The sequence below is a fragment of the Rhea americana genome, unplaced genomic scaffold (genome assembly GCF_003343005.1).
Source record: "Rhea americana isolate MKP2758 unplaced genomic scaffold, rheAme1 scaffold_19, whole genome shotgun sequence".
Taxonomy (NCBI): domain Eukaryota; kingdom Metazoa; phylum Chordata; class Aves; order Rheiformes; family Rheidae; genus Rhea; species Rhea americana.
The window spans coordinates 12,018-25,810 of record NW_028186038.1 but is presented as its reverse complement, the minus strand read 5'-3'; the positions used below and the strand labels follow the sequence as shown (position 1 = coordinate 25,810).

Genomic DNA, 13,793 nt, shown 5'->3' with positions numbered 1-13,793 from the left:
CCCGCGCGGCCTGCGCCCCACCCGCCCGCCACGGCTCGCCTAGCAACAGCGGCGCTGGCGGCCGCCCAATCAGCGCGCGGCGGCCCCGGCCGAACCAATAGGGAGGCGGACGGGCGGGCGGGGCGTGCCCGCGGCGCCGGGGTGGGGGAGGGCCGGCCCCGACCTGCGCCGCCATTTTGACGTCTGAGGAACAAAGGAGCGAAGCCGCCGCCGGCGCCGGCCCGAGAGCAGGTAACGGGCGCGCCGCTGCCTCCCTCCCCCGCGCCCTCGGCCCGGGGCTCCCGTCCAGCCCGGCCCGGCCGCCCCGCGGCGCTCGGCTCCGAGGGGGATGCGCGGGGCCGCCGCTGGCGCCGCGGCTGTGCCCTCCCTCGCTGGCGGCCTGCCCCGGCGGCCGGCCCCGCCTGCCGCGGGAGGTGGGTGCCGGCCGGCCGGAGCGCACGCGGCGGCCGGGGGGAGCGCGTCGCCCTGGCTCGGCCCGCGGGCAGGGGGCAGCCGCGGGGTCTCGGTGCGCGGCCGGCGGCCCGGGAGCGGCTCTTCCTGGCGGTCGCTCAGCAGGGTCGCCTCTGCCCGGCCCCCGGGGGCTGGTGTCCGGGTTGCCTGGGCGCGGGGCGTGCTGCGGGCTTGCTGCCTCTGGCTCGCCAGCTCGGTGATATTGCAGATGGAAAGAGCGATGCTTCAGGAGGTGTTGCGTAAGTGGGCGTGCTGCTCACGAACACCGTGCCTTGTGAAAGGGGAAGTGTTAGGTGGTCGCTTGTGCTGTGCTTCTGTAAGCATCACAGGTTCGTAATGTCTTSTTAACGCGGATTGTAGCCCTCAGGCCCTTAAACAAAAAGCACTTGCGGTTGAGATTTGGAAATCTGCATTCTGTTTGAGAAAATAAATTTTATCACTGTTGACAGAATAACAGCCTGTTGGTAGTTACAGCTGGAATATGTCCTTGGCCATAATTCYACTGTAAAAGGTACATATGTTTAACACACATACCTTTCCTGATATATACACTGGAATTTAATTCCATCTACTTCTAGTCTGTGGTGGAGTTTTTTTTTTGACATGGTGCCTTATATATCTTGTGGTTACTCAGATATTTTATGAATGTATCGAGTACCCACATGCTTTTTATGCTATTTGACAACTGGGATCATTTGCAATGTGGCAGTTCTGTATCAAATACTGAAATCAGAATTTTGCTTTAGTATTTAGCTCTATGAGGTTAAAGCTAATGTGAGTGTGTGTTTTCTAACTTTTCAGTCAGGTGCCATGGGGTGTGTTATTGTTAATGCAACACGTCAAATTAAGCAAGGGTGTTACAGTTAAATTGGAAGTTTGAGAATAACAGGTCCTGGGGATCGATTTAGGCTCTTAAATGTGTATAAGARTTAATATATCCACTCATAACTTTGTTACATAAAATATACGAACTCTTTGCTAAGTTGGAAATTGTTTCTTTAAACTGAGCTTAATTTGCATGCTTTTTGGCTTACGGGAATATTAGGAATGGAAACTGAGTTTATATACATACATGTGCCACATAAATATGTACACTTCCTGTGTTGATTAAAMAATTATATTTTGTTTCCTTTGTATTTGGTTATTTAGCATCTTACAGATAGTTATGTTTTTTTTTTTCCTTGATTAAAATATATTGGTAAATGGAGAAAAAAAGCCAGTGTTTTGACTATTGGAATCCAGGGGTCTTTCTTCAAAAATGACAAGTATTTGGGAAGGATTACAGCCTTTCTGTATTTACTTTTTGGGGAAGGACTTTAACTGGTCAAGATAGCTTTTCATAAATTTACATTCATTATTCTAATTGACAAGTGTTTTCCTRCTTTTTCTTTACTTTTCATAGCTTCCTGAGATAATGATCTGTTAACTTGTCTTCAGCACTTTTGTCATACAGATAATGTATGAYTTACGCTGTCATTCCTTCTTGATGGTGATCAGAACCATGTGGTACAATAACTTGGGAAGGAGATGGAAAACTGGAGAGTGGTCAGAAAGATGCATGAAAGCTGGATTTTGTGTTCTCAAAATTTTTTCCCAGCAGCTGCATGCAGGAAGGACTTCAGGTTTGTCAGGCCTGCACTCCTGGGAAAAATACGGGATGAGGAAARGTATTAGTGAAAGAATCTCTTAGCTGCCCATCAGCAGACAGGCTTCCAACCAGGTCGCTGTTTGGTATGGTGCTCCTTTTCAGTTGTTCTCCCCTCAGCTGGGAAATGTGAGGGGATGTTTTGGGGGAGAGAAATTTCTTCCCCAAAATGTATGTGTGAGGAAACTCTCATAACAGTGTGCCTCAGTTTGTTGGATGTGGTGCTATAGACTGTTTTTTTTTTTTTGTTTTTTTTTGTTTTTGCTTGTGAATAGGCAGAAATGGGAAGCATATGTTGTCAAGTTGATGATCAAAAAACTGCTTGTACTAACACRTAGAAACTCAACAAGGATGTTGCATCTAAAGTGATAAATTGAGCAATAGCTGCTCTTGGTAATTTTAAATTCTTTACTGTCTGAATTCTTTCAGTGAGTAAAGCTGGGTGAGATTTGGGAATTTTGGAGTAACTGGTATTAAGTAACAGTTACTGTTAATAATTCTCTTTTGATGGTGGTTGGAAGTAAGGTGATAAACTGCAGTAATTTCTCCAGGAAAYCAGAAGTGCTGTTTCACCAGTGTAATCAGTGTGTCACCAAACTCTAGAATAATTCCAAATCCATAATGCACAAATCAGGTGTCTCCTTAGTAACGTTTGTGATACTATCCTGCCTGGTGACACTGTACTTGGGGTGGGAAGGACTAGGGGCAGTTGTGGTATGGACAAGGTTCTGAAGTGAGTATGATTTGATGTGGCTTTTAATGCTAGGCCCAGGTATGACTACATTCTTTCTGATGAAATACACTAGGTTGCTCAATGCTTGTGTATCAAAGCATAAATATAGAACTTGTTTTATGGGTAGGAATGTATTCCAAAAGTTCACATACCGGATCAAAAGACTGAAATGGCAGGGACTTAACATGCTAACAACTTTTTTATTTTATTTTATTTTTTTCATATTGCATTCTCTAACCTGAGTTTTGAATACAGTTTTAACTTGAATGGATTGTACTGTTGTGACTATATCTGAAGTTTGGAGGTAAGGGTGAAGCACCTTAGAGTTTGATGGCATTGTTAAGAGTTAATGGATATTTTATACTCTTGTTGATTCTTGTATATCTGGTGAGTGTAGGTTAGAATCGTTATGTGAAGTCTGTCACTTTTTTTCTTTTTTTTTTTTTTTTTTTCACACTAGTACATGGAAAAAAACTTGCTGCCTCTCATCTAGTTCATCTACTTACCAGCTGTTGAATTTGCTGATGCTTAGTTCCTCTCTGTTGGCAAGAAGCTGCAATTGGTATCCAGGCAACGCAGGTTCAGCTAAGCATCTCTGTGGCTTGCTTGAAGAGATGAAAATTTTCCATTGCAGGGGAGCGGATTTTTCCTTTGTAACTAATTCTTTTATCTGGCTTTTTGTCATGCCCAGGGTTATTGCATCATTGAAACTATGTAGGGATAGTTTTCAAATATTCAAAGACTACATTTTATAATTTTGAGATATATTTTTAGATGAGCATTTCTATACTTTTCTTTAAAATACCTCATTAGAATGTTAGTTTTGGACCTTCTGTAATAGCTGTTTTGTTTCAAAATAGTTGTCCTCTTTCTCATTTTGCAAAAGTTTTATGACAAAATTATAGCCAGAAATTGTTACTCCAGCCAAATCTGAAATAATGCATACCKTGTGGAAGCAGCAGTGTTTGTTCAAATAAAGATCTGACATTGTTTATAGTTAGTGTTTTACTAATCAGATGTCTAGAGGCATGAAACAACCACTGAAAGCTTTTGTGATGTCTTGACTTGTGTTGTAATAGTCTTTGAAGTCCTGAATCTGTCAATTTGGTCAATTTTCTAAACAGAAGTCTGTGAATATTAAACCAAGGTTCTAGTTCTAGATGAGGAGAGGACAATGTTTTTGAAGAATCATTTCAGAATTCATGGAAATAAGCAGTCTCTCAAAGGTGAGGATAAATGGAATAAATACAGATCAAGTAACAGTGAGGAGTGGTGAGAGAAGGACTTTCAATTGTCCTGTTGAAATGTTTGAAATATTTAACCTTAAATTCTGAATGGTGGTGTGTTGCATTTAAAGTGTAAATAATGATTTAATGTCACTGTGCCCAGTTTGCTTCCAAAGAATAAAATGCTCTTTCCTAAGCTTGACTTCTTGAAATGAATTTTTTCCAACAGCATGCCATTTCTCAGAAATACTAACCTGGAACATGAGCACAGCATGGATGGTGATGCTTTATTGCAGTTTTTGGAAGAGGAAACTAGATTGTCAGCAGTCATCCTGTCAGCTTTCATGTTTTAGTTATTGATAGCTTCTTTTTGAAGACAGTTGTGCCAACCACACTTGCCTATGGTATAGAATCTGTAGCTGCTTTTAAAACCTCTTGTAATGCATCTGTTCCTTTTATAAGAACATAAGAATCACTGTAGCTGTGTCCCATCACATGAACTAATAAAACAAGATATTTTTCATTATTGAATGTATTTCAGCCTTCAGAGAGATAAAAACAATGCAGTCAAGGTGCTGTGAAAGCTTCCTTTTATAGATTATTGAAATTGTTAGTTTTTTCAAGTGATTTCATACTGCTGATTAAATATGTAAACTGAGATTAAATGTATTAATTCTTTGATAGTGATTACTATGATAAACCTGTAATTGGCTCCAGATAGTATATTGAGATCACAGGAAGCTGAAAACATGAAATACATAAATACTTTAAAAAGGGCATTTTTGAAGTATTATGCAAGTATGCTTGTATACAAGATTTTTGTCTCTCTTTTTAGGGAGGAAATTGTGTTCCAAATGAGTTATGGTTACTATGGGAAACATTTACTGTATTTCCCTTGGTTTTTTTGTGCCATGTTAAGTGTTTAATCTAAGACTCCTCTCCTGTCCTTAACTGCTTTTGTCCAATCTGCTGCRATTTAACAAGAAACACAGTTAAATTACTCTTCCTCATGTTTTGGAATTGAAGTTCAGCAATTACTAAGTCTTCCTGGAAAAAGACGTGTGTTCAAGGTTTTAGGACCTAGTATTTGTTTTCATTATACCTTTAATAGGTGTGGAAATGGAAAGAAGAGTTCTTAGAATCACTAAATCCTATAAAATCTTCTCTTTAAAACCCAAGTCTAGATTGCGTTATTTGACTTGCGTTTTTTTCCAGTCGTTTGATATGTTATGAAGTTGAAATATAGTTTTAAAAGATACTAAATGCATCTCTTGAACTCTGCTGCTCTAGAGCACGAGCTCAATCTGTCATAATCATCAGAGCCTCAGAATCCTAGTTTAAATTCTAGATGGACTTTTGAAGTCCTTCTGGCTCTGTTCTGGACTGCTTTTGACTAGTATCCATTAAAAAAGAATAAACTGTCCTTTGTTTGAAGGAGTATGTTGATGGCATACATGAACACACACAAATGGGATGCATGAATTATTTGATTATGAATTGTTGGCACCGTTCTTCCAGTAAAGATTTACTTATGGATGATCTTTGTGTTCCTTTGGAAATTTTTGTTTGAGGAGCTAGGCTGGATTGTAGGATTTGGACATCTAAGCTTGAATTTAATAAACTTGTGCTGTGCACCACTAGTATTTCTGGTTAGAAAAGCCTTCTGAAAGATACCTGAAGGGAATACAGGCAGAAGAAAACTTCATATAGCTAAATGAATACGACCTTTGAGCAAAACTTGGCAGAGTGTTCCTCTTCAGCAGCTTCTTACATGACAACTCATTTGCAACTTCAAGGATCAGTTACAAAGATACTGCCTTATTGTGTGGTTAGAAATATAGTTACTAGACTGCTAAATTCATGATAATGAAAAAGGCATAGTCATGAATTTATTTTAATCCTTGAATTTGTTTTCGTATCTTAAATAACACTTTTTCATGTGTAATCCACACAATCTGGATCCTGCTGTCATATTTTCGGAAGATTAAAGGCTGAATGCTATTTTGGTTTGTCTGTGACAAAGGGCAGTATTGTCTTTTTATAGCAACTGGTGTTTTTAGCTGCTGGTGCCAGAATACTGTTTTAAGATGGATCAGTTTCTAAATAGGAAGTTTAAGTAGCTTAGATTTGCTGGTTCAGGTTTTCTAAATTCCCTGGCATTTCTTTTCTTGGAAAAGAGATGGGTTCTTAAATTACACARTCCTTGGAAAAAGTACATGGGTCAGACTTCTCATGTCCTTTTCTGCCTGGGTATACTTAACATGTAGCTTGGGTTTTTTTTTAAGGAGATAAAAGTAAACTGGTATTTCTCTCTGGAGTTCTGTATATGTAGCAGTTAAGCTTACAAGTTAAAAATAGTATAGATAAAGCTGAAAGGTGTTGCTTTTTGGTATCTTGAAATATTACTTGTGTTGAGCTCATGACTGATCACTTCAGAATCACTTCCTACAGCTGAATGGCCATCATYGGCTGCTGTACATGCTTCTATTAAGAGAAGACTGGAAGCTGTTAGAGATGCCCTGTGTTACTGAAGGATGAAGAAACATTGGGGGAACTGGAATTCTAATAACGTAGAACTAGTTTAGGGAGGATAGGTGTAATTGTGTGTATTTTAAAAAAGCATATGATGCACCTTGGTTTTTTTTAACTGTTTTCTCCCTTAATATATGTCATTTTTAGATATATGTATGTTCTGTAGTTCTTTGGATTTTTTTGTCTGTCAAAGTTATATTCAAAAATCTTGCAGTATTTTCTCCAAGAGATGGCTCTGCAGCTGCTCTGTTGACCTTACAGGTGTAGTTGTATGTCTTAACTTGTATATCAGTTTTTTGGGTCTCCCCCTCAATAATAGATATTGCTGGTTCGTGTTATATTAAAATTAGAACTCCATTTTTAGAGAGAAAAAGGAGATAGTCCAAAGATATTACTAGTTTAGCAAAAAATTTATTTGCTGAAATAGTGCATMTTTCTGTACATTTGTCAGCATCAGAGTGCCTCATCTTTCATTTGTGTGTTATAATAAAAATTCCTATTGGATAGAAAAAGCCTGATATTCTCCTTACAGRTAGGAATCTTGGCAAAAAGTGCTGGCTTGCACCTTCTTGGGAGATTTGTAGCAGAATAGGGTCTTGAATGTAGCCATTCTAAGTCCTTGGCCGCTGTACGCRATGTTGGGCCATGCATCCTCTCCTTTCAGTGGAGGAAAAGAGATCTAGAAGAGTATCTSTAGGTGATATAGGTGATTTAATATCCTCAGAGAAATATAGGCTATTTCAGGATGTTCTTTACTGCACATCTCAAGCCCTTTTTTTTATATATATATATAACCGTTAGTATTTCTGAAGATGCGTTACACTGAAACGGTTACAGAATTGCTAAAATTTTTTTTGAAAAAYGGAGTTCTTTCCAAGTGTGTTTTGTGTCGCATGCTGCTGATAGATGACCTCTGGGACAGAGCATAGGATTATTCTGTTATATTTATAAGCTAATGCTAGTGGATGTGTTTCAAAATTTATAGCTAAATTTCTCCAATAACGCAGCAGGAAAAACATACGTGACCTGAAATAGGAGCTCCTGTAGTGAGTGTGGAGACAGGAAAGAACTTCTTTAACTTATTGAACTGATGAGTAGATAACTTCTATATAATAACAAGCATGCAGTCTTTCTTGGTGGGAATCTTGTATTAGTGATCTACTGTTTAAAAAAAAAAAAATCAGGATTAGATTTGTACCTGGGTGGGCTGAGACCACTGTCCAGTTAGTTCTGTCACTTTTCCAGAAATTTTGCAAACTTACCTTTCAGGAGCCTTGTGCATGAATTCATGTATAATTCTGGGTTCTTACGCTCAGTCTATTTTGTGTGACTACATAAATTTGTTCAAGGAATTTGTTTCGCATTCTATCTGAAGAAGTTTCTTCCATTATTTCAAACTATAGCAGTGTGTTGCTGCAGTTGCCAGCCACTTATTACTAAAGATGGTTCTGTCAAACAACCCCCCGCCTCCCTTGCTAAAGTGCCCTTAATTTAACAAGAATAATTTCCTCTATTTTTTTTGGCTTTTTGTATCTGTAGGTGGTTATGATAAACTCATCACTACAGTGCCTAACTTCCATCACCTTTGTGATTTACCAGTGAAGGCTATTGCAGAAGTACATCTATTCTGAAAGTGAATGCATGTGTAGCCTCTATATGTGTCTATATGTGGAGGAGTTGATTGTAAATGGATTTGTAAATGTTCCTTGCTGGATATTTTTATAAACCCTCAAGCTTATTCATCTTTGTATGTTATGTGGAGAAAACTTGATGATCATTATATTGATCGATTTTGCTACAGAAAAGCATAAATAAGTTGCCTTGCATGGAGACTTGTAGCTCAGCATCTTTTTTTTCTCTTTCCAGTTTTTATAAATAATAAAATAGTATGTGCGTTTGCTGCCACTTGGTTTAAAGTTACACTTGATTAAAAAAAAAAAAAAAAGCGATTCCCCTCTCAGTCTTAATTTTTCTTTTAAAGTGAGCTTAATTCAGTAGTTTTCTGAAATAGCTTATGGGTCTGTGTGTTTTCAGACACTAGCTAACTTCAAAGACCTACAATATATTGCTGCCTTTTGTCATGTTTTTGTTCTTGTATTTAGGAAAAATGAAAAATCAGACAAATAAAAAGCAATATGCCCACCTGTGATATCTCTCCCTGTGTGACAGCATGACTCTACTTCTCTTCTCTTCCCTAAACCATACTGAAAAGCCATTAAATCTGCTATATTAAATTTGCATTACTTGTTTTGAGGAACTGAACTTTTGTTTATGACAAAAACCTAAAATTCTAGTGATTGACAGTTGAGATGCACTCTTATGCTACAGATGAAACTTCTTCCTAGGATACTGTTACCAGCATAAGTATTTGTTTCATGTAGTCATGCAAAATTTAAGGCTCTTTTTTAAGGCTTCTTCCAAAGCTGTAGAATTCATTTAGGTATGTTATTATATAGACTCAGTTGGATAGATGTACTGTAGATTCTTAATGTGTTTATTGTTTTAGTCATAGAGGATCATTCTCTTTGAATATTTTAATGATTTACCAACTCAGACCTGAGTATCTTTTTAGTTTTATGCATGAAGCAGCTGGTAGAGTCTCTCACAAAATTACCATACACTTTCCACATTGAAGTTTGTGAGCTTCTCTGTTCCTTTTCAGTTGGTGTTTATCCCTTCCTGAGTATTTTTCAGGCTGAAGCAGCATTCTCTTTGGCTTCTCTGACTGATGACTGATTTTCTTTCTTCTTCTGTTGGCTGGCTATGCCATTTCTTTTTTTCTTTGGAACCTGGGGAAGCAGTTTAGTGTTGTCTGATTCAGTAGCGTTGTAATGTCTTTCAGGAGCTGTATCTTAAGTCAGCCTTCCTCTCTACTCCCCAATGAACTGTGAAAGGTGTTGGCAGAAAGCTTAGCTTGCTTGCTATTTCTGTCACGGTAAAGCTGATTTATGGCTCTGGTGGACTTTGGGTATTGGCCACCCAAACTAAAAGTCTGTAGTTTGGAGACCGCTGGTTTAACTGATTGATTAGGAGGACAGCTCTTTCTCAGCAATTCCACTGCTTAACAAGGTTTGGGAAAAAGCGTTACTTCTATGAGATTGTAATGAAGTGAAGAGCTGTTAGCCAGAAGCTTCTCCAGAGGATGTTTTCGTTAATGTATTTACATGTGGGACTAAGTCAAGAACCTATAACAACATGAAGCACCTTTCAAAGAATGCCATCAGCTGAGATTAATGTTAGGTCTGAGTTTTATCAAAACACGAGTTCGTTGTGGTATTCTTCAGGCAGTCATTGTGACACCTGAATGTCTGAGAATAAAATGCTATCTTTACATGTCACTTCCATTTTACAGATTTGGGTTTTTCACACCTTTTGCTTCTTAGTTTAAGAATGACRTTAATCATGCTAATTATTATTTGTGAGTTGCCATACTTGGTTCATTAAAATTTATATCGGATTTTTCTCTTGAAATACTTGATGCTTATGAAGGGATAATACTTTTGCTCTTTTTTTCTGATGTATYCTTTGAACAAAAGATTACTACTAAAGGCATTTGAAAATGCATGGTAGGAGGAGGGGGAAGGGCAGGGTACATGGAATGTGAATTGTATTATTTGAAAGTCACCTGAAAACAGCTACTTTGTGCTCTTACTTGACCAAAGAGTGTTGAAAAAGAACTGGTTATAGAATTTGAGGAATGAAAACGAAGAACTATCTCATGCTWATACTCTTTAAAATCACTGCTGCTGAAAGCCTTTGCTTAGATCACAGCTCTTTATTGATAAGGAAATGGAACCAGTTTGACACCCTTGTAAGGTTGCTTATGCAAGTATAGTCTTTTAAAATAAGACAATGCAGAGCACTTCTGATAGGCATTACAAATGTGATCCAGGCCATGTTGATAATGAGTGGCAAAATTCTCATTATTAAGTGGAACCAAAATAGCAAGGAAATACTGATAGTTCGTTGTGGTAGAGGTAAAAGGCAACTGTCTTGGTGTTGTATGAAAGTGAGAACAACTTTGGTCACTTCGTTGCATGGAAGCAGCTTAAATTTGTTAGATAAAATGGTATTCCCATCTTGAAAAGATGAAATATAATAATTGTTCAAAGTGCAAACTAAACCTGCCAGGTTCACTGAAATACGAATTAGCAAGAATATGTGGGCTTGCTCAAGGTCGTTGTTCGAATAGTATACACATAATTGGCTTGTATGGCAAGTGGTAAATTATTTTGCAGAAATAAAGAGCTTGGTTGGAGATTTTATAGCAAGGAGTAAAAGTTCCTCGCTGGCGCATTTTTCAGCGGTCCACTTGCACACAGATTTATAGTGTATAGATTCATCCTCCTAAAATGTAGTATAAAAAGAGCTTAATACCTCTCTAATAATCTTTGCTGATGTGAGTGCCCCCACACACATTTATTTGATAGATTTGTATTTGCCTTGTGGTAATGCAGATGAAGTGGTCGTGCATTTGACTTTGTACTAATGTTTGTAATTTTTCTCTGAAAGGGGAAAAAAAAAAAAACAAGGTTCTTCAGAGCTCTTCTGTCCCTTTTCAGCTAGCATTTATCCTTTGAGTATTTYTTTGGGTTGAAGCAGCATTTCCTTTGGCTTCTCTAGTGGGGGGGGAGAAGTAAGCATAAGATCTTGTATAATATCAGAACTGAAAAACTTCCTGTATTAGCTGTTGAATTGGATGTTACACAATACCTACACTCAAATCTGACTTTCACGGGGTAGCAAAGTAGCATGAATATTCCTGTGAAATTTTGTGCTTGGTTAATTCCATTGCTTGTTGAGTGTGATGCACTGTGTACAAATATTCTCTAGGCTACTTAGGCATATATGAAAGAAAACAAGCTCATCTGCTATTAATGAGCTCCCTGGAGATATGTTGGGAAAACAAGATGCTGTGTGTCATCTGTATTGGAAGTACTTTTTGCTGGACAAGCATTTCTGTGGTGTAAACATTTGTAAGGCTTAACTTTTAATGCAACTTTGCAGTAGGACTAGTAGTTGTTAGGATGAACAACTTTCTGCTGGTAAAGTATTTTGCTTAAAGCAAGTGACCTGCTTAATTTGGAATAAGTATTTCTTTGCTTTTCTTATATGGCAAATTTGACCAGAATTGGGGAATGCATGAGGTACGAGGGATAAAGGATGTTTAAAGCCACTTGCTAACCTTGTTTCAAGCTACTTTCTAGTTTGAATCACTGCAGCTGTATCAAGGGATGTCTACATCAGGGATAATTAGGAGGATGCCCACTGAATAGTAATGCTGTCTTGGAGAGAAAGGCTCTTGAAATGCTGATGTGTTGTGATACTGGCACAGACGTACTTTTAATAATGTAAAGCCCTGTTGCTGCAGGATCTTGTACGTGCTTAGCTATCCCTTCCAGTGAAAGCCAGAACTCTCTGGGGGGCAAAGTTTTATTTATGTGGTGGAAGAGGATTAAGCAAAATTCCGGAAGGCTGGCGGAATTGCTAGCTCTAAGAAATCCTGATTAGATCTCTGAAACTTATAAAATTATTGATGCACTACACAAATACAAATTGATGCTTTAAATTTTACTGGTGATCAATGAAAATAACTCAGTGAGAKCTGTTCTTGGGAACTAATGTGGCCTGTTAATGTGTGCTTGGTGAAAGTTTGAAATAAGTTTCATCTCTGCTGATAAATGAACTTACAGTTGACTGTTGAGTAAATATTGAGAGGATTGTGGCCCTCCACTGAAGCGGGTGRTTACAGTAGAGAGACATCTAGTAAATATGTTCTGAAATTTTCTGTGGCTCTAAAGCACTGACAGTGCCCCCTTCTGGCTCTGGCTGTAGTTGAGATTGATTAGATTGTCTTGTGTTTGAGGTCAGACAAGGGTATATTGGTTTCTATGGTTTTCTGGGTACCGCAAGGTCATTTTTAGGTTGGTTATAGTTGAACAGATTTTTGGAGATGGCTTGCCTGGGGTGAAATCGAGAGTTTAAGTTATGTTTCTCTGAAGTTGTCAAGTTCTTGATATTAAGGTAGATGCGACACTTCTCTGGGCRAATAGTAGCTACATTATGAAAATATTAGGATAACAGTACAAATGGAAAGTTGCTCATTTTTGCACTGATCTTAAAATACAACTAGAATATCGGAAAAGAATGTTGTTTTAGGCAAATACTCTCCCAGGTGAAATTTTGCATATTCCTGTAGAGGCGCTCCAAGTCTTTGTTTCTGCATTCAATAATTCAGTTTTTAAAAAATCATGTAGTTCTTTATTAAATAAAGGGGAGGTGGAAGCTCGCTTGAGTGCAGTGAGTAAAACAATATTGATCTGTTATCCTTAGCTGCAGATAAACATTCCAGGAGTTGGCGTTGAGTTGATTGACCTGTTGTTTCTTTAAGCTGTTTAGTTGCTTAATTCAATTAATGTCCTTACGTATGAGGCATACTGTAGGCGTTTATACTCCTCTTAGTACCATTGCTTTAAGCCTGCAGTTCTTTGCTTTTAAAGTTAATGTAAAGCTGTTAAATATCTGAGGAGGACAAATAAAAATAGACCTGTGACCTAGAACATTTTGTAGTCTCTCTGAATTAAGTGCATTATTGTTTGTGTAATGATCTTCAGACAAAATAAGCAGAAGGTTGTTCTTAGATGCCAAGAGTTAATCATTAAAGCTTGGGTCTAAAATTAGAGRAACTCAACTTAAAAATTTACCAAAAGGCACAGATTAAGACAGTCATGTTTTTTTTTAGCTTTCTTGTTTTAATTGGGTATCAAAGTGCAAGTTGCATGAAACTGGAAACTGACCAGAATTGAGTGGGATGAAGTCATAGGGACACAATAACAGATACTTCTTATCCAGCTGGATTGCATGAAATACTCTGCCTCCAGCTGTACATGTGCAAAAATAAGGTCTTGGAGAATGGCTTCTTAGTCATGTGTTTTTMATCTGAAAACTTAGTATCTATGAATATTTTAAGCATTTGGCACATTGTTGTGAATAAACAAGTGATGTCATTGCCCAGCCTGGGCCTCAGTAGATTTTTGTGATTGCTGTCACTGTCTAGATAGTATGAATTGTGAACTTACTTTTAATTACTACTTTTTTTTGGCTGAGTTAATRCGTGTGCTTTGTTAATGCTCAAGACGAGGAAGGGGAGGTAGTTCCATCTGGTGCCGTGAGCATACACTTGGAGGGCTTTTAGCGTGATTTGGAC

General features: G+C 38.4%; 1 protein-coding gene across 1 annotated transcript in view; it reads left to right on the top strand.

The window, feature by feature from the left end:
• Window positions 1–145: 145 nt before the first annotated feature.
• Window positions 146–13,793, top strand: part of IP6K2 (inositol hexakisphosphate kinase 2) — a 20,964-nt gene continuing 7,316 nt past the window's right edge. The window contains exon 1 of the mRNA XM_085302314.1: window positions 146–231. The gene's annotated coding sequence lies outside the window, so the exon portion shown is untranslated. The remainder of the gene's footprint in view (window positions 232–13,793) is intronic.